This window comes from Cupressus sempervirens, chromosome 11 (assembly GCF_028749045.1).
Source record: "Cupressus sempervirens isolate cs-2001-9-10 chromosome 11, ASM2874904v1, whole genome shotgun sequence".
Taxonomy (NCBI): Eukaryota; Viridiplantae; Streptophyta; class Pinopsida; order Cupressales; family Cupressaceae; genus Cupressus; species Cupressus sempervirens.
In genome coordinates, this window is record NC_143128.1 from 30,201,986 (window position 1) to 30,226,793 (window position 24,808).

Consider the following 24,808-nt stretch of genomic DNA (forward strand, 5'->3'; position numbering starts at 1 on the left):
TTGCACCTCAATTATGCACATGGTGGAGGAGAATAACATTCTAGGGGGTGATAGTTATCACCTCATTCCACTTTTAGTGTATATATCACATTATCAAACTCAACATTGCACATTATTCATTGTATAATGGAGGATGATCCACCTTTGGTGGACATGTGATTCTACCTTGTGTAGGTGTTATCTTATCTTCTCATTATCATTGTCTCTTATCACCTTTCCTATATAAGAAAGCCTATTATGTACATTTAAATAAATCCATGGGATATTAAGGAATCCCATGATTACTAAATTTTTATTGCATCTTAATGCAATTATCTTGGCAATCTCTTCTGGAAATTATCTTGGTCTTTCATTTGATACTGGGGGTGTTGTAGAGTCACCTATAACTCTAATATACTAGTTTATCAAATCCATTATGAATGAAGAATAATAATCAAAACAAGATGTTGAATAGATAGTGATGTTGTTGTAGTGTTATGATAGAAACTCAATATCATGATAGGTAAAGAATTTATAGGATGGAAAGATGATAGGTTACATAGTTTTAGGTTAGATAGGTGACTGATGAAACTATGATAGATAGGTTAAAGACTATATAGAAGGGTTAATAAAGAATGATTTCTTGAGTAATGAGAAATTAAGTAGAATCATTGAAATGACTTGGGATGAGTTAGTTGTAATCTAGTAGCATGGATATACATGTGGAGGTGATGATATGGCATCATAGTGATTGAGATTATGTTTGTGGAGAATATTCTAGAGGAATATCATGATAGGTTAAGATATGTTTGAGCTCTGGTATAAAATACTATGAATTAGTTGGTGTGATTTTGAAAAAGTGACTTTTAAATAAACATCTTATGGTAGATGGATGTGAGTGAGATGTTTGAATTATAGTACATTTAGGGTTTTGCTAAGTTGGTGGAAGTGGAAAAACCTAGTTTAACAAGTGAAAGAATGACAGGTTTAATGTTGTTGATCCCAATCCATTTGGTGTATGAATAAGTGGAAGGTATAGCCCATCTAGAGAGAGGAGAGGAGATTTGAGAAGAGTAAGAGAGATTAAGAAGACCTAAATAGGTAGAGATAGTTATTTTTTCATAGAAAAATCTTTATGTCATTCCCTAAAATTTATAATAGGTGAAATCTCTCAATTGGGTGGATCCTAATAGGTCTTCAAAGTAAATAATTTAATAGGGTAACACTTTAACTAATTTTTGAAGCCCTTTAACAAGGATACTACTAATAGAGATAGATGCAAATACTCTAACATAGTGACACTTAAATGTGTCTTTGTAAAGTCATGATAATGTTAAACTCCTAACAAGGTGTACTTTATAAAAGTGCAATTATTTATGGGTACAAATCCTCACTAATATTTTGATACAAGTTGGGTTTCTATGTAACAAAAATATTTGTGTCAAGTGTGTGAGTGATTTTACGTGTTGGATTTTTCATTTGGTGCTTTAAGTTTGGTTACCGATTAGTGGATTAAGAGGTAAAAACATAGTTATAGTTACCTTACAACATGAGGAAGAAATAATTAAGTAGTCATGATATAAGAGTGAGGTGTTGCATATTAGAACTACATGGATGAACATCATAATGAAACTAAAAAGATGAGAGCAAAGAGATTGTTTGACATTGAGATGAGAATCAAAATGAAACTAAGGATATTGATGAAGATCTATTACTAAACATAGAGGGAGTTGATTGAAGTATGTCAAGAGATTTAGATTGTATGGTATCTTAAAGTGAGGTGTTTTCATCAATACCAGAGTGATAAAATTTTGGAAACTACAATTGAAACAGTTTTTATATTGTCACCGATGTCAAACCTTATTGATGAGATAGTTTCTACTTGAGTAGAGTTCCATATCAAGATGATTGATGAAGGTTTGAGAACAAGAGATAACAAGGAGACATAGTGGAAAGGTTGAGTTGTGTGGAAGTACAATGCACACTTGATTAGTTGGAATTTGATAAGATAAGGTGTTATTTAATCATAATACTAAGTGGAGAAGGTAGTTGAGCTAAGCCTAGAAGAGATGATAAATGAAGGACCAAATGCATAGGCTAAACTAAGCTTCAAATTTGAAGATTAAGGAACTTATAGTTAAAGATGAGTTATGCTAGTGTCAAACAAGTGAATAGTTCAAGCCAAGAAAATATAGTGTCAAATAAGCATTGGTAAAGACTAAGTATTAGAAAAGTTGGACCAAGTGAAGATAGTTAGTGATGAATGAGGTCATGGAACACAATATTCATCAAGTTTTAGCATTTATTAGTTTGTGAAGGAATTGAGATTCCCATCTGACATAGTTAGAATTTGGGATTGGTTAAAGTGCATGAAGGATAATTTTTGATGAGATGGAGTATTTAATTTTTGAGAAACCATGTTTGAGTGTTTCTAGGCATGGATTCAAAGATGAGTTTTGAGAACTATCTAGAAGGAGAAGGGGGAAATAAAATGATGGAAGGATTCAATGAATTTGACCTAAACCTAAGATCAATAGTGATGTTTAAGTGGAAAACTATCAAGTTACCTATTTAAGTAGGCATAAGGATTAACCTAGAGAGGTTCGTAGTTGCTAATTTTGTTGACTAGTGAACTAGAGAAGAAGGCTGAGAAGAAGGAGAAGAGAAGAGGTGAAGATCATATATAGTGATGAAGACATGAATGGAGTTTAGTAAATGACTTAGTAGATGAGCTATATTGTGATCTATATTTGTAAAGTGAGTTGTACTTATCAGATCAACTTTTTGTTACTTTCTAACCATTGTATAAGTTAAAATCCTTTAATCAAGCTTGACCTAATAATAATTTATAAATATTTTAATAAATGTGACATTATAATGGAATGTTCTTAAGTCCTCTAACAAGGCCATTCCTAATAGGATGATTAAATCCTTTAATAGGGTCAGCCCTAAAAGTGTGTATTGTAACCTTCAACAAAGTTGGCTCTTAACAAAGCTCACTTTAGAAGAGTGAAAAATTGGTGACATTTTACTAGTAATTTTTCCCAAATTGGGTTTCCATATTAAATCCTATTGTCTTAATTGTGTGGATTTTATTTGATATGTTTTAATATTTTACTTTATGTAAGTTAGGTGATTATTAGGATAGTGGACTACAAGTTTATGTTACTAATAAGTTACTTTAGAAATTGAGCTACATAATGAATAGACCTAGGTTGTTTGAAGTATTAAATTTTTTAATTGGAACATATGGACCTGAGGATAACTGATTCACCCCCTCTAGTTATTCTAAGTAATTCTAAATATGTCCACTAAGACTCCCATTATACTTCTCCTGCATAAAATTCTCACTCATGGACCCTCTAGGTACACATAATTGACTAAACTTAAAAAGAAACTTATTATGTAAGGTGTAGTTTTTATATTGACTATGAAAATGATTATTGAACTCCACAGCCTATGCAAAGTCTTCATCATCCTTGTAGAGATGCTTAAAGATTTCTACTCAAATACTTTGCAATTGAACTTCATTGACTGTTAGTAATATCCTACTGAGTGCACAAGCTATCTTATTTTTTTGTCCCTTCTTATGCTTGATAGAGAAAGTATAAGATTGGAGAAACTCTAGCCACTTAATCTATTTATAACTTAGTTTGCCCTATGTATTGATGAAAATTAGAGCCTAGTCATTTGTAAAAACCAAAAAAAATTTAGGAAATAGGTAATGCCTCCACTACTTGAGGGCTTGTTCCAATGCATACAACTTCAAATCATAAGAAGAATAATTTTTCTTTTCCTGATTCAATTCATTAAAAAATTCCACTGGTCTTCCTTCTTGGCTAAGCACTTCTCCCACTACAAAATTACTTGCATAACATTCCACAATGAATAATTTATTAAATCTTGGAAGAACTAAGATGGGTTGAGTTTCTTAAAACCCTTTATTATCCTCATTGGTCCACTTAAACTTAGTTTTAAGTCTACCTTTAATGGTTCCTAGAATAGGTGAATAAATCTCTCTAAACAACCTTATGAATTTCCTATAAAAGTAGGCTAACCCATGAAAATTGCTTACCTCTACCCTTGATCTTGGAGTACACCAACTCAAAATAGCTTCCACTTTACTTGGATCCATCTTTAGACTTCCCTATGAAACCAAAAATCCTAAGGATACTAATTCTTTCTTTATGAATTCACATTTCTCTCATTTTATGGATAACTTATTTTCACATAGCCTCTTTAATAAAATCTCCAAGTGTTGCAAGTTTTCCTCCTTCATGTTACTAAAGATGAGTATATCATCCAAGTATACCATTACAAATCTACCTATGTAGTCTTTGAGAACTTCATTTATCAACCTCATGAATGTTCTAGGTGCATTACTAAGCCCAAAGGGCATGAAAAACCATTCATATAGACCCTTTATAGTTTTGAATATCATTTTCCATTCATCTCCCTCCTTGAATCTAATTTGGTGATAACCACTTTTCAAGTCTTTTTTTTGTAAACTGCCTTGCCTCACCTAAACAATCCATGAGATCTTCTATTCTAGGAATAGGAAACCAATACCTAATGGTTATCCTATTCATTTCTCTACAATCAGTGCATACCCTCCACATAGCTCCCTTTTTAGGGGCTAGCACTACTGGCACTACACATGGATTTATCCTTTTCCTTATCAGACCTTGGTCAAGAACTTCTTGTACTTGCCTTGCAATATTCTTATTTTGGTTTGGAGCCATCTTATAGGTAGCTTTGTTAGGTAAATATGCCCTTGGTATGAATTCAATATGATGACTAAAGGATCTCTTAGGTGGTAATGTAGAAGGACTTCAATCACTATCAAGTAACTTCTCCACCTCTATACGTAATGGTTTTGGTATTCAATTTGCCTCCTCCTTAGGTTTCACCATAATGAAAAAGCTCACCTCATTTTCCTCCTTCTTTAGAACACTCAAAAGCTTCTTCCCACTGATCAATAACACATTAGGGGTTACTATAATTGCCTCATCTTCTTCAACTAGTGACTAAATATGACATGTGACTGGATTCTTCTTAAAAGAGTAATAGTTCTTCTCTACATTATGGATGGACTTCCTGTCATACTATCATGGTCTTCCTAATAGAAAGTGGCAAGCATCCAAGGGTAATATGTCACACAAAATGTGGTCCTTGTAACCTCCAATAATGGACACTACCCAAACTTGTTCATTCACCAAGACATTCAGGCTTTTGTTCAACCAAGTAACCTTATAAGGATGAGCATGAGGTTTCCTTTCTAATCCCAACTTGTTCTTACTTCCTTAGAGATAATTTTGTCAATTGAACCTAAATCTATGATCACTTGTGTACTTTTTCAAGTATCTTACAGTTTAATCTAAATAGTGCTCTTCTTTGTGTAGGTTCTGCTTTGACTAGTTCCTTAATCAAGATTCTTTAGAACATCAATTTTTTCCCATCTCTAAGTCTAGATTCACATCAAGATACTGTATAATTCTCGTATCCTCGTATACATAATTTATTCTTTTCTCTGATTGAGAAGTGGTCCCTTTCTCAAGACATCTATAAGAAGGGTGTCTAAGCTGACCATAATTGTAGCATTTCATATTTGTGAAATGTGAGCCTCTGCCTACTATTCCACTATTGCCTCCAAATCCTTTGCTTCTACTTGACCCTCCTCTTAAACTAGAGTCCCCACTATGATTTTTAAGATTAGAGTCACTTTGTGACTTGTTATTACTACTTCTACTACCATAACCTCTTCTATAGCCTCTAGAGTCTCTTCCTCTACCCCTACTCTTAGATTGGGTATCATGTTTCTTTTTCCCCTTTTCTTGCACCTTAAGGGCTAGTTGATGACATTTGTGGATAGTAGTTGGGCTTAATAGATTGATCTCTTGTTGTGTTCTCTATCTAATTCCATTAAGGTATCTATTTGATGCAAGGAGGGAAAGAGAAACTAGGGCCAAAGGAACACCCAAAAATCCAAAACAACCTTGTAGAGTTAACACAAGGAAAGCAACACACAAAGAGAACAACAATAGAGAGAGAGAGAGAGAGAGAGAGAGAGAGAGAGAGAGAGAGAGAGAGAGAGAGAGAGAGAGCAATATTCTTTTATTTATTCATCAAAATATTAGCATATATACCCAGCTGTAAGGTCTTTTGGGTTATGGCCAGATACAATATACATTCAAGATCTAAGATCCAACATCAAATTTGTGCTTCCAGACACACACAAAAATGTTTCCAAACCTTCCTATTCTCTTCTAAACTCTCATAATCTACCCAAACTCTAAGACTAAACACCCCATTTATACTTGCAAAAATGGTTGATAGAACATTCTAAATCATTACATAATAGAAAGACTGGCCCAACAATGGTCTGGACACATCCCAAGACAAGCTCTTATCATAAATTTCATGATCAAAATTAATCTCACAAATTGACTTGCATTAAAAATGTACAAAAATCATCCAAAATGCTAACACTAGGCATCAACAGGAGAACTTGGCGCATGAAGGATCATTGGGAATACACTGGATAACTCAACATGTGAAGGATATCTTGGAACACACTAGATCATTACATAATAGAAAGACTGACCCAACAATGGTTTGGACACATCCCAAGACAAAATCTTATCATAAATGTCATGATCAAAGTTAATCTCACAAGTTGACTTGCATCAAAAATGTAGAAAACTCATCCACAATGTTAACACTAGGCATCAACAGGAGAACTTGGCCCATGAAGGATCATTGGGCATACACTGGATAACTCAACATGTGAAGAATAGCTTGGAACACACTATGGAACTCAACACATATTACAAAGTGAGATGGGAGAACATGCTAACTCGAGTGTTAACATGAAATGGGATAACCTCAACTTAGCTTATACTACAAAATCACTAGCACTCAGTAATTGTTGCAACTTGACAATGACTATAACTCAGCAACAATTGGTAGAATGAACACAAATGAGTTGGATAACATGTCAACCTAGGATGCTCCTACATTAGAAAACTACGGTAGAAAGAAATTATTCTCCTAAATCATTGAGATGTCTCAACCTGAGCTGAATCCAAATTAGATTGTGAAATCCATGTAACATCTTCAACTGGTCTATTTTTCCACTTCACCAAATATTCATAGTACTCTTTTCCTCTTGTACTTTTACCAACTCTCTGATCCAATATCTGTTCAACCTCTTCAATCTACTTCTTAGGATAATCATTAGGTACAAAAACTTCATCATCTGACTCATGATACTTATACAAATCAGCAACATTGAATATAGGAGATACATCCATGTCAATAGGTAACTCAACTTCATAAGAATTTCCACTATAAAACTTCTTCAATATCTTACAAGGTCCAAACTTCTTCATCTTCAACTTATTATATGTTCCAACCATAAATCTTCCTTTCTTCAAATGAACCATCACCTCATCACCAACTTAAAAAATATGATGTCTTCTAGACTTATCAACATTCTCCTTGTACTTTTGATTACTTTGTTCCAACTTCAGCTTCACTTCCTTATGCAAAGACTCCATAAAATTAACAAATTCTTCTCCTACAACACTTCTCTTCTCTTCACCAGCAACATCCCTTAAATTTGATACTCCTCTAGGCTTTATTCTAGTAACAATCTCAAAAGGTATCTTCCCTATACTTCTATTCATAGAATTATTATATGCAAACTCAGCTTGTGCAAATACCATCTCCCAATTATGTGTTTCATCTCCAACTAATTATCTTAGAAAATTACCCAAGTTTCTATTCACAACCATTGTCTATCCCCCAATGTGTGGATGGAATGTAGAACTAAACTTTAGCTTTGTACCCATTTTCATCCACAAAGTTCTCCACAAATAACTAAAATACTTTCTCTCTTTCTCAAAAATAATACTTTGTAGTAATCCATGCAATCTCACAATCTCTTTGAAGAAAATTAATTTAGAAACATGCTCAATATTTGATGTCTTCTTACATGGTATAAAATGAGCCATCTTAGAAAATTTATCCACAATAAAAAAATATAGAATCATACCCCTTTTCTATTTTAGGCAATCCTACTCCAAGGTTTCTCAAGAATAAAAATAGGTGTATACAATCTAGTATTCTAACTTGCTCCTTTTGAAAATTTGACAAACTCCACAAATCCTTATAAATTTTTGAACATCCTTGTGCATCTGTGGCCAATAATACTTCTCTTTTAGCAAACTCAATGTCTTATCAATTCCAAAATGTCTAGCCAATCCACCACTATACTTTTTCTTAATCAAATTCAACCTCATAGAACTTCTAGGGATACACAAATGGATACCTTTGAACAACATACCTTCTTGAATAAAATATTCATCATACTTACTGATTTCAATTGTTAGATTTGGTGCACTACACTCTCTCCACACCTCAAAAAAATTAGGATCAGTATCAAAAAAATCTTTCATTTCATCAAAATCAAGAACTTCTATCTTCATTTTAGTCAACAAAGAATGTATTTTTCTCAATGCATCAACAACTATATTAGTAAGTCCATTCTTATGTTTAATCACAAATTTAAAACTTTGCAAATACACAACCCACTTCATATGTCTTTGATTTAATTTATGTTGACTTCCCATGTACTGTAAAGCTTTATGATTAGTATACAACACAAAATCCTTAGGAATTAGATAATGTCTCCACTTCTTCAATGCTTGAACAATAGCATAAAACTCTTGATCATACATAGAATACTTCTTTTAACATCATTCAACTTGTCACTAAAGAAAGAAACAAACTTACCTTCTTGACTTAATACAAATCCTATTGTACTACCACTTGTATCACATTCAACTTGAAATACTTTATTAAAATTAAGCAAAGCCAATACAGGTAACTCAACAAATTTTTGTTTCAAAGTATCAAAACTCTTATCAGTTCCATGTGTCCACTTGAATTCCTTTTTATCTCCTCTCATTGTCTCATTCATAGCATTACAAGCAACACTAAAATTCTTTATAAACTTTCTGTAAAAACTAGCTGAACCATGAAATGATCTTACCTCACCCACATTCTCAGGTGTAGGCCATTCCAAAATTGCTTTAGCCTTCTTAGGATCCATTCTCAAATAATTATTTGAAATAAAAAATCCCAAATACAAAATCCCTTGTGCATACAAGAACACTTTTTCAAATTAATCATCAACTTTTCCTTTTTCAATCTCTACAATACTTGTCTAACATACTCAAGATGTTCTTCCTTAGTCTTACTAAATATCATAATATCGTTCAAATAAATAATCACAAACTTACCCATGAATCTTTTCAGAACTTCATTCATCAATCTCATGAAAGTATTAGGTGCATTAGTCAAACCAAAAGGCATAACCAACTATTCATACAAACCATACTTTGTCTTGAAAATAGTCTTCCACTCATCTCTTCCTTTGATTCTAATTTGATGATAGCCACTCTACAAATAAATCTTGGTAAAATACTTTGTGCCACTGAAAAAATCCATTATGTTATCCATTCTTGGCATAGGAAACCTATATTTCATTGTGATCTTGTTAATAACTCTAGAATTAATACACATTCTCCATTCTCCATTCTTCTTAGGTGCTAATACAATAGGTACATCACATTGACTCAAAATTTCTTTGATTAATCCCTTCTATAGTAACTCATGCACTTGTCTGTTAAGTTCTTCATTCTCTATAGGTATCAATCTATATGGTTCTTTATTCAACAAACTAGCTCTAGTAATCAGATCCATACAATGTCTTATACATCTTACAAGTGGTAAACCATCAGGAATATTCTCAACAAAAATATCCTTATAATCATTCAAAAATTCTATAGTTTCTACTAGTACTTGATCATTATCACTAGTTTCTACTATTACTTAGTCATTACCAAATTTTGCTGCTCGATCATTACTACTAACACTCAGTCTTCTAGGAACTATTGAAAAAAAACTTGATTCTTCTTCACTTCTTTTTGAATTTTTTTTCCATTAACTATGCAAACTCTCATGGTAGTACAATTAACCTCATCTAGACTTTCAATCAAAGGCATAAATATTATCTTCTTCCCATTCACCCAAAAAGTCTATTAATTCAATCTTCTACCATGTACAACATATCTATCATATTTCCAATGTCTACCCAACACAATATGACCAAAATCCATAGATATAATATCACATAAAACTTCATCAAAGTAATGTCCAATCTTGAAATTCACAACACATTGCTCACTTACCAATATCTTATGCTCATCTTTGATCCATAAAACATGATAAGGTTTAGGATGCTTCAAATTCTACAACTACAACTTTGTAACTAGCTCTTCTGATGCCAAATTTGTGGAACTTCCACTATCAATGATCACCTTGCAACATTTTCTATCCATCTTGCATTTGGTCTTGAAAAGACTTCTTCTAAGGACAAGTTCCTCATCACTTCCCTTATTACATAAGGTTCTTCTCACCATCATATTTTCTCCAGCCTTAGGTTCACTTAGTGAACTCTCAATGTCTCCTTTGTAACCTTTCCCACTTTCAGAGGATCTACATTTGAAATATCTATACCCTTCTTTACCAAATTTCAAAAAATTACCATGGAAATCGACCTCTAGAATAAGAATTACCTCTTCCTTGGTATGAACTACTACCTTTCCACTTAGTCTTGTATTTGTCATCATTCTTCCATTTAGATTTTTCTTTATCTTGAATAAAACTATCAGATATGCCACCTTCACCATATGATCTACCTCTGCCTCTCTTGAATCTACCACCTCTACCTCTTTGTCTTTGTTCATGCTTCTTTGTCAATATCTCCTCAATTTTCTAGGCATATTGATATGCTTCTTTTACACTTTCCAATTTCACAAAACTTATTTCATCTTGAATACCAAATCTCAATCCATTTAGATATCTTGCAATTTTCTCAAAATCATCATCCACATGTCCAGATCATCCAATCTATATAATTCATCAGTATACTCTTTCATATTCATCTCTTTTTGCCTCAAATTTTGCATCTTTCTCAACAAGCTAACTTATTAATCAATAGAAAAGAATTTTTTATTTACCTTGTTCACCATCTTTGACCAAGTCTTGATCTTTTCCTTTCCTCTCCTTTGTCTATCAATTTGCAAATGCTCCCACCACAGTGAAGCTTGAACTTTTAGCCTAGTAACTACAAGTTTCACTTTCCTATTATCAGGAGCATTTTCATACTCAAAGAAATTCTCCATATTAGAGATCCAATCCAACACAACATTGGTATCCAACTTTCCATCATAAGGAACATCTTCTATAGTAGGCTTCAAATGTGCCCTAGATAATACTCTCTACAATCTTTCCTCATCTTGATCTTCTTTAGGTTTTGGATTAGGGTTTGGTGCAACTAATTCATCATCACTCACATCCTCAAGATGAAATCCTCTCCTTTGGGCTATCTCCACAACATCTAATCTAGCTGCAATTTGTCTCAATGTATCCAATATGGAATTATTAGCATTTCCTCTATCAGAAACCATATTTACAAATCAGGTTCCTACGTGACTGCAACCCTCTGCAAGTTATAGATCAAATCTATATATTTGCAACCCTAAAACCAAATTTAAATCAAGGTTCTATACAATCCAATCTCCACAAGGATGAACCGCAAGCTCTGATACCACCTAATGTAAGGAGGGAAAAAAGAACTAGGGCCTAAGGTACACCTAGTAATCCAAACCAACCTTGTAGAGTTAACACAACAAAAGAAAACACAAAAAGAGAACAAGACAATAGAGAGAGAGAACAATAATCTTTTATTGATTCATCAAAATATTAACATACATGGCCAGCTATAAGGCTTTCTGGCTTACAACCAAATACAATATACATTCAAGATCTACAATCCAACATCAAATTCACACTTCCAAACACATATGCAACAAAGTTTCTAAACCTTTCCATTCTCTTCTAAACTCTCTAGAATCTTCCCTAACTCTAAGCCTAAACTCCTATTTATACTTGCCAAAATGTCTTATAGAACATTCTAGATAATTACATAATAGAAAGACTAACCCAACAATGGTCTAGACACATTCCAAGACAAGGTCTTATCATAAATGTAGCAATCATAATTAATCCTACAAGTTAAATCACATCAAAAATGTAGAAAAATTGTCCAAAATGTTGACCCTCAACATCAATAGGATAACTCATCACATAAAGGATCACTCGACATACACTATATAAGTTGACATAACACACACTGTGGAACTTGTCACATGCTGTAGAGTGAGATGGGATAACATGCTATCTTGAGTGTTAATATGACATGAGATAACCTCAACTTGGCTTATACTAAAAAATTACTAGCACTCAACAATTGCTGCAACTCAAAAATGATTGTAACTAAACAACAACCAATAGAATGAACATAGATGAGCAGCATAACATGTCAACCTAGGATGCTCCTGCATCAACTATCTACCTTAATGTTTTCATCCTAATGCAACATGGAACTTAAGCACAACTTGTAGAACTCCTTTGTGTAGGTAGCCACATCCAAATCCTTCTTTCCAAAACTTTTCCTCTTCTTGTGTAAATGGATTTCATAATCCTCAGGTAAGTAGATCTTCGTTACCTTAGATTTCATGGCTTTCTAAGAATCTCTAGGCTACTTTTCTTCCTTATCTCTCTTTGACTGTAGGAACTTCCTCCAAGTTAGGGTTGACTCCTCAATTCTAGACTTAGATACCTTGACCTTCTAGGCTTCTAAGATTCCTTCAAACTCAAAGTGGTTCTCCATCCCTTCTATCCACTCCATCACTAATTATAGCTCCATCTTTCCATTAAAAAATGGAACTCCTTCTACTTCTTTTCCTCCTAAGGCCTTGATTTTGTTACAAATAAGAATACTAAGAGTGGGTGCGATGGGGTAAATGAATATTCCACAAACTTTTCCCTAGTTATGGATATCATTCAAAAACTTATAACTTGCATATGAAAGTAAAATGATTATGTTGAATAGTAAAAAAAACCATAAAATAATGCATAAATCTATATTTTTTTAACTAGGGAAACCCTAGCCAAGGGAAGACCTTGGTGGGTATGGTACACACAAGATGATCCACTAATCAAAACTTTCTTGTGAAATATATTGACCTTGTTAGGAGTATGTTACATTTGTATAGTGTCTCAGTAATTGCTAGAGGACTAGGCCTTATTATAAGCCTAAAACATATTAGGACTTGTTGGTGCAATTACACAAAGTATCAAGATGAGCCCACTACCAAAACATGAAATATACAATGATGTTCTTCATTAAAAGAGATAAATACAAAAACCTCTTACTACTACCGATATCTTCAATATTTGGTTTTTCCTTTCACCACTCTTCACAAAACCTTGATCATAAATTTGTATTACCCTAATATTACATCATAATTATTCATCTCAAAATAACAACATACTGATTAGAAAAAATACACTCAACTTCACATTCAAAACTTTTTCTTTATACCTTATTTCTTTAATCTATTGGCCTTCAATTTTTCACATGCTTTCCAAATTACCAAATTAACTCTTTCTTTCTTAGGTTTGGCATCTAAAATGTTGTCCCTAATTAGTTAAATAACTATATTTATAAAACTAATAATTCCTCAATATAAAATATTGATTCCATGTCTTTTACCTTGTTCTATTAGCTTAACACTATCACTATAAAACTAGAATATCTTTATCTAAACTACTAGTACTATCTCACAATCATACATACATCATCCTCACATATTGTGATTTCTCCAAGTAAGTGCACATGTGCCAAAAATGATTCTACAATCCATGCTAACCAAAATAGTCAATGTGTTGGCAAATAAACTCTATTGTAATTTTCTAAGTCTTTATCCCAAAGTTTTATCTTCATGATTTTCTCACTCAATCTTGACTATTTATTAGCATAAATGAATACACAATACTAATTACCCTATCCAAAATTCCAACAGTATCCCCCTTTGGCATTGATGACAACATATGGGAACTATGGATCTGTTGGCTCTTGATTTAAAAAAGATTTTAACTACCAAGTAGCCAAGACAAAGTTACATATATGTGATGCAAGAGCATCCTAGGTATAAGGGAAATCTTGCATCATCAAAAGATATTTTATTTTCAGTCTTTTCTATTTTAATAAGGACTAGTAGACAGGGAGGTTTCTATTTCTTGGAGCTTGTGATTTTTAGTAAGTTTTTTATACGAGCTCAGAATGTTCTCATTTTCTACAGGAAGGTTCATTTTAGAGTTATAAGCCTAACATAAAAATCTCATTTCTCAAGCATTAGTATTAGAGAAGTTATTATAAATTTTTGGTGGAAAAAATTTGTAAAAAAGTCTTCAGGCTCATCGTTTGAGGCCTTAGAGTGCTTAGATGAGGTCCAAAAAATCAACAAAAGGGTGCTAGTGTGATTCTAAGTCTATAGATCAGGAGCTGGCATTTTCAAAAAGTGCTTATAATAGCTAATTGGAGTAATGGTTCGTGAGTTATGACCTTCCAAAGTTGGGCTACTAAAATTTCTAAAATAATTTGTCAAAGATGTATTTGGCTAACTCTATATGTATTGTTAGGGTCTATTAGCCCTATGTATTAAGTTTGAGCATCTAGAACCTTCCCAAGTGCCATAAAATTACCTATTTAAGAAAGGTCCAAACATTGTCTATGATAGCTCTAGGTGATAATTTACAGCTTGTCTTGCAAATAATTGTACAGAAGGCACCCATGTGGGTTATAATATTGTACTTGTGAATTATGTAATACCATATTTGTGGTGCAAATAAGAAGTCTATATTTTTTTCTGGCATTTGCTATTGTTTCTTTGTTTCTGTTGTGAGTTTATGGTATTAAGGAGAGCATCCTTCATCAAATGGTATCAAAGTGGGAGTTCTTGAGTGTATGGATAAATCAATGATTGTAAGGTAGTTCACACCAGGACAATGGTTTGGGTTGAGTGTGTAAATAGATCAACAATTGTGAGGAAGTTTGCACTAGTGTTTTAAAAAAAGTGCAAAAATGCCTCCATGAAGAGAGTGTGGTGGAAGAGCTATAGGTGTTAAACCTAAGGGTTTTTGAACCCTCCAAAGGAAAATTCAAGTATTGGAAGAACAAATGTGAAGAGGAATAAATCTTCTTGTAAGAGATGAAAGTGAGGATGAGCACAAAGTAGAAGAAAATGCCAGAGTAGAGGTAGTTCTAAACCTAGAGGAGAGGCTTTTTAGAGCCATCTCTAAGATTGGAAAAAGACCCAAGTTTGAAGTTCCCACATTTTTAGAAATATTAATCCAAAGAAGTTGATTGATTGGATCAATGAAATGAAGATATATTTTCAATATGAAGATATTGAACATCTTGATAGGGTCAAGTTTGCAAATGAAAAACTAAAGGGACATGCAAAGATCTAGTAACAGGAGGTTCAGTTGGAGCAAAATAGAAAGGGAAAGGAAAAAATCATTAGATGGGAATGGATGGTAGCTAAACTAAAGAAAAAATTTATTCTTGTGGAATATGAACTTGACCTGTTGAAGAAAATGCATGGGTTGAAACAAGCAAAAAAAATTGTCCATGAGTATACCAAAGAGTTCTACCAAGTTCTCATTAGAACTGGCCATGCAAAAGTTGATAAGGAGAAATTTTCTGATTATTTTAATGGGTTAAGGCCAAACATTTAGAATGAGATGAGTCTCATTTGAATGAATAGTATTAAGGAGGCATACTAGTTTTCCCTAAGAGTTAAGGAGAAACTGAGCAAGAAGTTTGACAATAAGAATAGTGGAAGAGGTCATGATGGAAGATCTAGTGGATGATCTTATGGTGGTCATAATGATAATCAAAGGAATAAGGATAAATCTAGAAGTAGTAGTCAAAACCAAAGGGGAAACAAATTCAATCATTTCCATGATCAGAATAATAAAGATTAGAGAGGAAGAGGTAGAGGAAAAGGATCTAGAAAAGGAGGCTTCCATGGGAAATGTTTTGATTGCAAGGAAGAAGGACATAGAGAATTTGAATGTACCCAGTGCCAAGGAAGGATAGATCGAAGAATAGAAGGTCAAGCTAGAGTTGCACATGTTGATGAAAATGCCAGATCCTCACATTCTGAAGATGTTGAAAGAGGAGAAGCCTTAGTTAACTGAAGAGTCTTGCTAAGTGGTGAGAATGAATCTAAACAAAGAAGGAGCTCATTTCACACAAGGTATAGATGTGAAAATAAGTGTTGTGATGTGATTGTTGATGGTGGAATTACTGACAATTTGGTGTTAGAAATGATGGTCAAAAAGTTGAAGCTAAAGAGGTAGAAACCCCTGCATCCATACTATATTGCTTGGGTGCAAGATGACCATAAGGTCAGGGTTAATGAGTAGTTCTTAGTGAAGTTTAAGATTAGAAGCTACTAGAATGAGGTACTATGAGATATCATACCTATGGACATATGTCATATGTTATTGGGTAGGCCATGGCAGTTTGACAGGTATGTTTTACATGATGGGCGAGCAAATACCTATTCTCTAACTAAGGATGGAGTGAAACATAAGTTGAATCCATTAAAGGATAAAGAAGAAAAGGTTATGTAGTGTTGCCAGAATATGTTTTATTGATGGAAAAGAGTTTCTCAAAGGTATGAAGCATGAGCATATGTGTTTTTCTATAATTCCTAAAGATAGTAAGAAAAAAGTAGATGAGGTACTTGTAGCAGTTGTAGATATGTTGGGAGAGTTTTATGATATTGTATCAAATAATGTACCTAATGGATTGCTCCTAGTGAGGAAGATCAATCACTAGATGGATTTGGTTCTAGGAGCTAGTTTTCCAAACAAGGCAGTGTATAGAATGACACTAGAAGAAAGTGAAGAGTTGAACAAGCAAGTTTATGAGTTGTTGCAAAAGGGGTTGATTTGAAAGAGTCTAAGTTAATGTGTTGTACTAGTAGTGTTAGCACCAAAGAAGAATGTAGAATGGAGGATGTACATAGATTCTCATAGTATCAACAAGATCACCATCAATTATAGATTTCTTTTGCCAAGGATGGATGATATTATGGATGGTTTGAGTGGAGCTGAGTATTTCACAAAGATAGATCTAAAGAATGGGTACCATCAAATTTTTATAAGAGAAGTTGATGAGTGGAAGACTACTTTCAACACAAGGGAAAGAGTATATGAGTGGTTAGTCATGCCTTTTGGGCTAACCAATGCATTGAGCACTTTCATGAGGCTCATTAATGAGGTACTGCAAGAGTTTCTAGGTAAGTTTGTCATTGTGTACCTAGATGATATATTGATCTTTAGTAAGACATTGAAGAAGCATTTGATTCATATTCGTAAGGTGTTTGATAATTTGAGGGAAGAAAAGTTGTTGATAAACTTGAAGAAGTGTAGTTTTGTAAAGGAGTTGGTATACATGGGATTTGTAGTCTCAAGAGAAGGTTTGAAAATGGACCTAGACAAAGTGAAGGCTATCCTTGAATGGCCTACTCCAAGGAGTGTGACAATGTTAAGAACTTTTCATGAATTGGCTACATTTTATAGAAAGTTCATAAAGAGTTTTAGTAGTATTTGTGGACCCTTGATTGAAACAATGAGAGGGGATAGGAAAGAGTTCAAGTGGACTATAGGAGTAGATAAGAGTTTTAATCTATTGAATAGAAAGTTACTGTGCAACTTGTTTTAGCCCTTCCTAATTTTAACAAGGTGTTTCAAGTAGACTATGATGCTTGTGGTACTACAATAGGAGCTATTTTAAGCCAAGAAGGTAGACTTGTTACTTATTTTAGTGAGAAGCTGAATGATGCAAAAAGAAAATATTTTTTTTATGATCAAGAATTTAATGCTATAGTTCTAGAATTGAAGAAGTGGAGACAATATCTTCTTTCTAAGGAGTTTATTTTGTATAATGATCATCAAATTTTGCAATACTTGAATAGTGAATGAAAATTGAACTAAAGGCATTTAAAGTGGGTTGAGTTTTTGTAGAGTTATACATTTGTTTTGAAACACATGAGTGGGAAGTCTAACAAAGTCACAGATGCTCTTAGTAGAAGAAAAAATTTGCTAAGAGAAATGCAAATAAAGGTGGTTGGGTTCAAGGAACTCGATACTTGTATCTAGTTGATCCTTATTTTGGTGAAGTGTAGAAGGCTTGTACATAACCTGTTACACTTGATAGGACAAAGTGGTTGGACTTCATGAACCATTATAATATGTCATGCAAAGGAAGCCAGCTGTGCATTACTAAAAGTTCAATGAGAGAGAATCTAATCAAGGAAGAAGCATAGTGGAGCATTGGCTGGACATTTTGGTAGAGATAAAACTATAGCCTTGGTTGCTGAAAATTATCACTAGCCATAGTTACAACAAGATGTGATGAAGTTTGTCCAAATTTGTAGAGTATGTCAGATGGTGAAAGGAGTGAAGCAAAATATAGGCTTGAATCAACCATTACCTATACTAGAGAAGCCATGGGAGGATGTCAACATGGATTTTGTTCTTGGATTACTAAGGACACAATGCAGGCATGATTCTATTTTTGTGGTGGTTGATAGGTTTTTGAAGATGGCACATTTTATTCCTTGCAAGAAGACTAGTGATGTTATTCATGTAGCAGAGTTTTTTTCTAGAGAAGTGGTTAGACTACATGGTCTACCAAAGAGTATAGTTTCAAATCAAGATACCAATTTTTTTGGGTATTTCTAGCTTACATTATGGAAGAAGTTGAAGATAGATTTGAAGTTTAGTTCATCACATCATCCACAAACTAATGGATAGGTAGAAGCTATGAATCGTAGTTTGGAAAACTTGCTGAGATGCTTGGTTGGAGATAAACCAAAAGGATGGGATATGATTTTACCATAGGTAGAATTTACATATAATAATTCTATCAATAGGAGTACTAATAAATCACCATTTTAGATTATATATGAGAGTAGTCCCAAAAATGCTTCTAAATTGAGGTAATTGGATAAAGAAGAGATAAGTAGTGCTAAAGTAGAAGATTTTGCTAAACATTTGAAGAGCATCCATGAGGAGGTGAGGAAGCACATCATAAATATGAATACATAATATAAGGCTGAGGTAGATGTAAAAAGGAGATATAAGGAATTTTAGATTAGAGATGAAGTCATGGCTCATTTGATAAAGGAGTGTTTTCCAGTGGGTACATATAATAAGATGAAGATGAAGAATTTTGGACCGTGCAAGATAGTGAAGAGGCATGATTCTAGCAATGCATATGAAGAATTGAATATTTCACCAGTATTTAATATTTTAGATTTGATAGAGCATTATGAAGGAGATGATGTAGATGAAGTTGCAGAAGTGTAGTGGAATACTCTAGCAACTAGTTAAACTACAAAGGAGATTGAGGATATACTAGATAGTCTTGTTGGTAAAAGTACAAAGAACAGAACTTATGAATATTACCTAGTCAAATGGAAAGGGATAATAGTAGAGGATTCATCATGGAGGTTAAATGTCTTGGTTTTCCTCTGAACACTTGAGATGTGACGGGGTCACTTCTTAAATTACCTTGAGTGTTTGATGCAGGAGCATCCTGGGTGTAAGGACAATCTTGCATCATCCAAAAATATTTTCTTTTTAGTCTTTTCTATTTTAATAAGGACTAGTAGACAAGGAGGTTGCTATTTCTAGGAGCATGCTATTTTTAGTAAGTTTATCATACAATCTTAGAATGTTCTCATTTTCTACAAGAAGGTTCATTTTAGAGTTGTAATCCTACCATAAAAATCTCACTACTCAAGCATTAGTATAAGAGAAGTTATTGCAAAATTTTGCAAAAAATCTTTAGGCTCACCGTTGGAGGCCTTATATTTCCTAGATGAGGTCCAAAAACTCTATGGAAGGGCACTAGCACCATTTTGAGCCTGTAGATCAAGAGTTAGCATTTCTAAAAAGTGGTTATAGAATAGTTTGTGGGTTATGGCCTTCCAAAGTTGGGCTATCAAAATTTATAAAATAATTTGTCAAAGATGTATTTGGTTGACTCTACATGTATTGTTAGGATCTATCAACCCTAGGTATTAAGTTTGAGCACCTAGAACCTTCCTAGGTGGCATAAAATTGTCTATTTAAAAAAGGCCCAAACATTGTCTAAGACAGCTCTGGGTGATAGTTCACAACTTGTCTTGAAAATTATTGTACCAAAGGAACCTATGTGGGTTAGAATAATGTACTTGTGAATTATATAATATTGCAGTTGTGGTGCAAATAAGAAGTCTATATTTTGTTCTCGCATCTGCTATTGTTTATTTATTTCTATTATGCATTTATAGTATTGGGGAGGGCATCCTTCATCAATAAGGGAAGCTATCTCCTATGATGGACACAGTTTGTATGGAACCTAGGCCAATTATAAGGCTAAAATCCTTCTACACTTTAGGCTCTACAAGACCTAGGTAGGTAGATCTTAGATTCATCTATATGGTACTTGTTCCTAAAACATAAATTTGAATATGTATTAAGTAGATGAAAACCCCAAAATCTTTTATGCTCATGCAATGAAAAAGACATGAAATGACTAATAATATGGTCTATGAAACTCACAAGATAAGTGCGGGTATTATTTTTTGTTCTACAACATGAAAGGGAAAATGATTTTGATTAATTTATTGATATCAGCATAGCCCACATATGAAGTAATAATATACTTGCAAATCCTATGAGTAATAAATTCCCTATCCATTGGGTATTCCACAAATCAAAACATACATTAGGTATTAGATCTATCTCTTGACTTTTTGAGTCCAACATCTATGTTCAAACTTGTTGAAAATGATTGAAAAAGATCATGAATGAATAATAATGGAACTGGTAAAGAATGTTTTCAATCATTATTTTGTCATTGATGTCAAACTTGCTACTTGTAGGAATGACAATTGCTTAAGTGATCCAAATACTATCAATTGGTTGATTGACAAGGAGGAGGCAATCAATAAGATGCAACTAGAGCACCTAGAGAAAGGTTGAATTTATGATCTTGTAAAGAAGTATAAGGATTAGCTAAGCCATTGATGAAATAGTGTATTGATGACATACTCTAAGACATAGAGAATGGACACATCAAGACACATCAAATATGTAAGGATTAACTAAGTCATTTGTAAAGCCTAGCTAAGTTCATTTGAGAGAGCTTAGCTAGCTAGTAGTACCGAGCAAGTTAAACTTTAGTGTGTGCTGAGCAATCCTTCAAGATCCGAGTAAGAAAAAATTGTTCAAGTGCCGAGCATGAGAAAAAGGTAATGGATGCTGAGCAAGTCTTCAAGTGCTGAGAAAAGTAGAAATTCTATAGGTGCCGAGCACTAGTAAAACAACAATAGAAGACAAGTAACACAGAAGGAGTTGAGCATTAGTAAATCAATGATGCTGAGTTGCTACATTATTTGTTAAGTCAAAAGATTTTCTAGATCAGTGACGATAAGTTTGTTACATCAAATTTTGTGAATTAGTTGGATGATAAGGATGATGAGTAGATGTTACAGAATTTTATGTAAACCATGCAAACCAATTCAAAGCGAATGTTGATGGATCTATCATGAATTTTATGGAAGAAACAATTTGGAGGGAAAACAATACCATTTTCTCAAGATCAAATCAAGATTTGAGCAAGAAATGAAGAACATAACTTCTTTATAAGGAGTTATAGGTCAGAAATCAAGTGTGTGTGAGAGGGAGTTGGTTAGAAGAGTGGTTGTGCAAAGGGGCCAAGATAAGGCTAGTGTGAAGTGTCAAGAAGAGGACACAGTGAGGAGTAAGGAAAGAGCATCAAGACTCTGAGTTGATCGAGTGACCATAGAGTGCATTGGCATAATGAGTGGAAGAACTCAAGGAGGCAAATCTTGAAGGGTGAACAAGCTGTCAGCACTGCAAGGGAGAAAAGCCAAGCAAAGAAAGGAATTGAAGAGCGATCTGAAATCTACAAGGTTAAAGTTGCAATCTTTATCAGGTCAAAATATTTCTAATACTTTCTTACCATTGTATTAGATATTGAAATCCTACATTGCTAGGTTAGCTTAATAGCTAGGTGGATAAGCCTTAGGAAAAGGGTAGAAGATCCACAGCAGAAGGATAAGAGATCTTCAGGAGAAGGATAAGAGATCCTTGGGAGAAGGATAGAAGATCCTTAGAGAGGGATAAAAGATTCTTTTGAGAAGGTGACTATAAATCCCATGGACTTGGGTGAGCCTAATAGCTCTATGTAAATCCTTTAACAGGGTAACATTCTAAGTTGAATGTTCTTAAATCCTCTAACATGACACACTCCTAATAGGGTGTAGAAATACTTTAATAGGGTCACATTTAAGAATGCGTTGTAGCCTTTAACAGGGCAGGCCTTTAACAGGGTAGACCATCAGAAGTGGTTAAAATCAATTGCATGGTTATTTTGTGGGTATCATCCCCACCCTAGTTTTACCTTCTTATTCCTAGAGGGTTTCTAAGTCATCAAAATCCTTTGTGTTATGGTGTGATGCATGTTTACTTTTCATGTTTAATTGTATGCATGTTAAGAAAGTAAAAAGGATAGTACTTCTGATTCACTCTTGTTTTACTAGAAAGTTTGAATTGGACATTACAAGACCTTGAATAACTAATTCACCCTCCCCTCTCAGTTATTCTAAATAATTCTAACAATTAGTATTAAAGCACACTACTGATTTGTTTCAAGGTACTAACAATAGGAAGATCAAGATGTCCAAGAGAGAAGTTCCCAAACTAAACAAAGACAACTTTGTTGCATGGCAAAGTCTGATGAAGCTACACCTCAGATCAATAGGTGACTATGCACATACCTCAATTATAGTTGATCATGTAGACCTTGCAAGACCCCTCATTGCAGATGACATGAGCAAGAAGAAGGAGCACAATCAAGCGATGTTAGATATTGCTTCAGCACTAAGCTATGCTGAGTATGATGACATCAAAGAATGTGGTACTATATATCAGATGTGGGAAACATTATCAAAAATCTATGGAGGAGATGATAATGTCAAGAAAGACAAAAGAGAGAGCCTAAGAGGAAAGTTTGATGACATGAAAATGGAAGAAGGAGAGAATGCTGCTCAATACGGTGCAAGGATGAAAGAAGTGGTAAATGCCATAAGAAGCCTAGGAGGACAATTAGTAGAAGAAATAGTATGTAGCAAATACTTGAGAACTTTGCTTCATATCTATGCTATAAGAGTATCAACCATCCAAGAGATAAGGTGTGTACCAAGCAACACATTATCATTTGAAGGAATAATTGGAAGACTCACTACCTTTGAGCTATCCAACTTTGACAACTACAAGCCAGAAAACTTTGAATCTGCATTCAAAGACAAGATGACAATAAAAGACAATGCGGAGGTGCAAACAAAGAAAGAGAGTGAAAAAGGAAAGTATGTATCTAGTTAGAGAAGCACTAATGAAGATGATGTAGACCAATTGGAGGCATTACTAGCAAGAAGATTTCACAGAGAAAGAGGCAAATTCAAAGGTAAGCTGCCAATCATTTGTTTCAATTGTAATGAAGTTGGTCACATTGCAGCCAGATGCACACAAAAGAAAAAATTACAAGGATGGAGGCAACTTCAAGAACAAGAAAGAGGACAACAAGGACTATAGAGGTAAAGGAAAAATATGCTACATTGTTGAAGAAGACTCCGACAAGAATGATGATGAAGTAGTCTATGTGGCTATGAAAGATGAATCAGATGAAGATGAAGCAACTGCCCTGGTAACCTGCATGAATAAGAATAGCAAATGGATCATAGACAACATATGCTCTCATCACATGATTGGAGATAAAAGTAAGTTCATTTCCTTTACTCAATATGAAGGAAATAGTGTTAGATTTGGTAACAATGCACCATGTCAGATCAAAGGGAAAGGTAGTATCAAGCTTACTAAAAAGATATCATGTGATAATGCATACTATGTTGAAGGCCTAAATTACAACTTTTTAAGTGTCTCACAGTTAGGCAACATAGGATGCAAGGTTGAATTTGAAAATAGAGTGGATAAGATCTGAGATTCTCAAGGAAGTCTAATAGGAAAAGGTGACCAAACTAGGAGTAATTTGTTTTACCTAGACATGGAAGATGCTTCTACTCTCATTGTTCAAACTGATGATGTATGGTTATATGAAAAGTTTAGTTTGAGAGCTTTTTGACAATATATAGTAGTCTTACCTTTGCTTAAAAATTAGTCTAGAGACCCTTGTTTCAAAACCAAACATACTAGAGGGCTGAATTATAAGACCATTCCACAAAAAAATATAACTATTATAAAGTTACCACTTTATAATATGTGCACAATTCTTTTAAAATATGTAGGCCCTACTCAAGATTTAAAAAATCCTTTAATTGTCCAAACCTTGGTCTTCCCTTCCAATTTTGGCTTAGTTAAACTAGTTGACTGTCATGTGTCACTATTTGATTGGCTACTCCAATCCACTCACTACTCATTCGCAAACCTGTCAACACCCATGGATAACCTTCCACATCAACACTATGTGGCACTCATTGATTGGTTGATGGATCCATGTTAGCATGCCACCTCACTAGGTTCCACCCAAGAAACCTTGCCACATGGCAATATCTATTGCATCATGATGACATAATCATCACCTTGTGAGAAAAAAAGATTGTCCTATGTGTCATTTATTGACTTTTCTATCTTTGTATCCAACCACCATGTATCAACCTTTGGTTCATTGATGTCACCATTTCATCAGCCACTTGGATGCCACATCACAAGCTCCTTGTTTGGTACTAGACGTGCTATGCCTTACAAA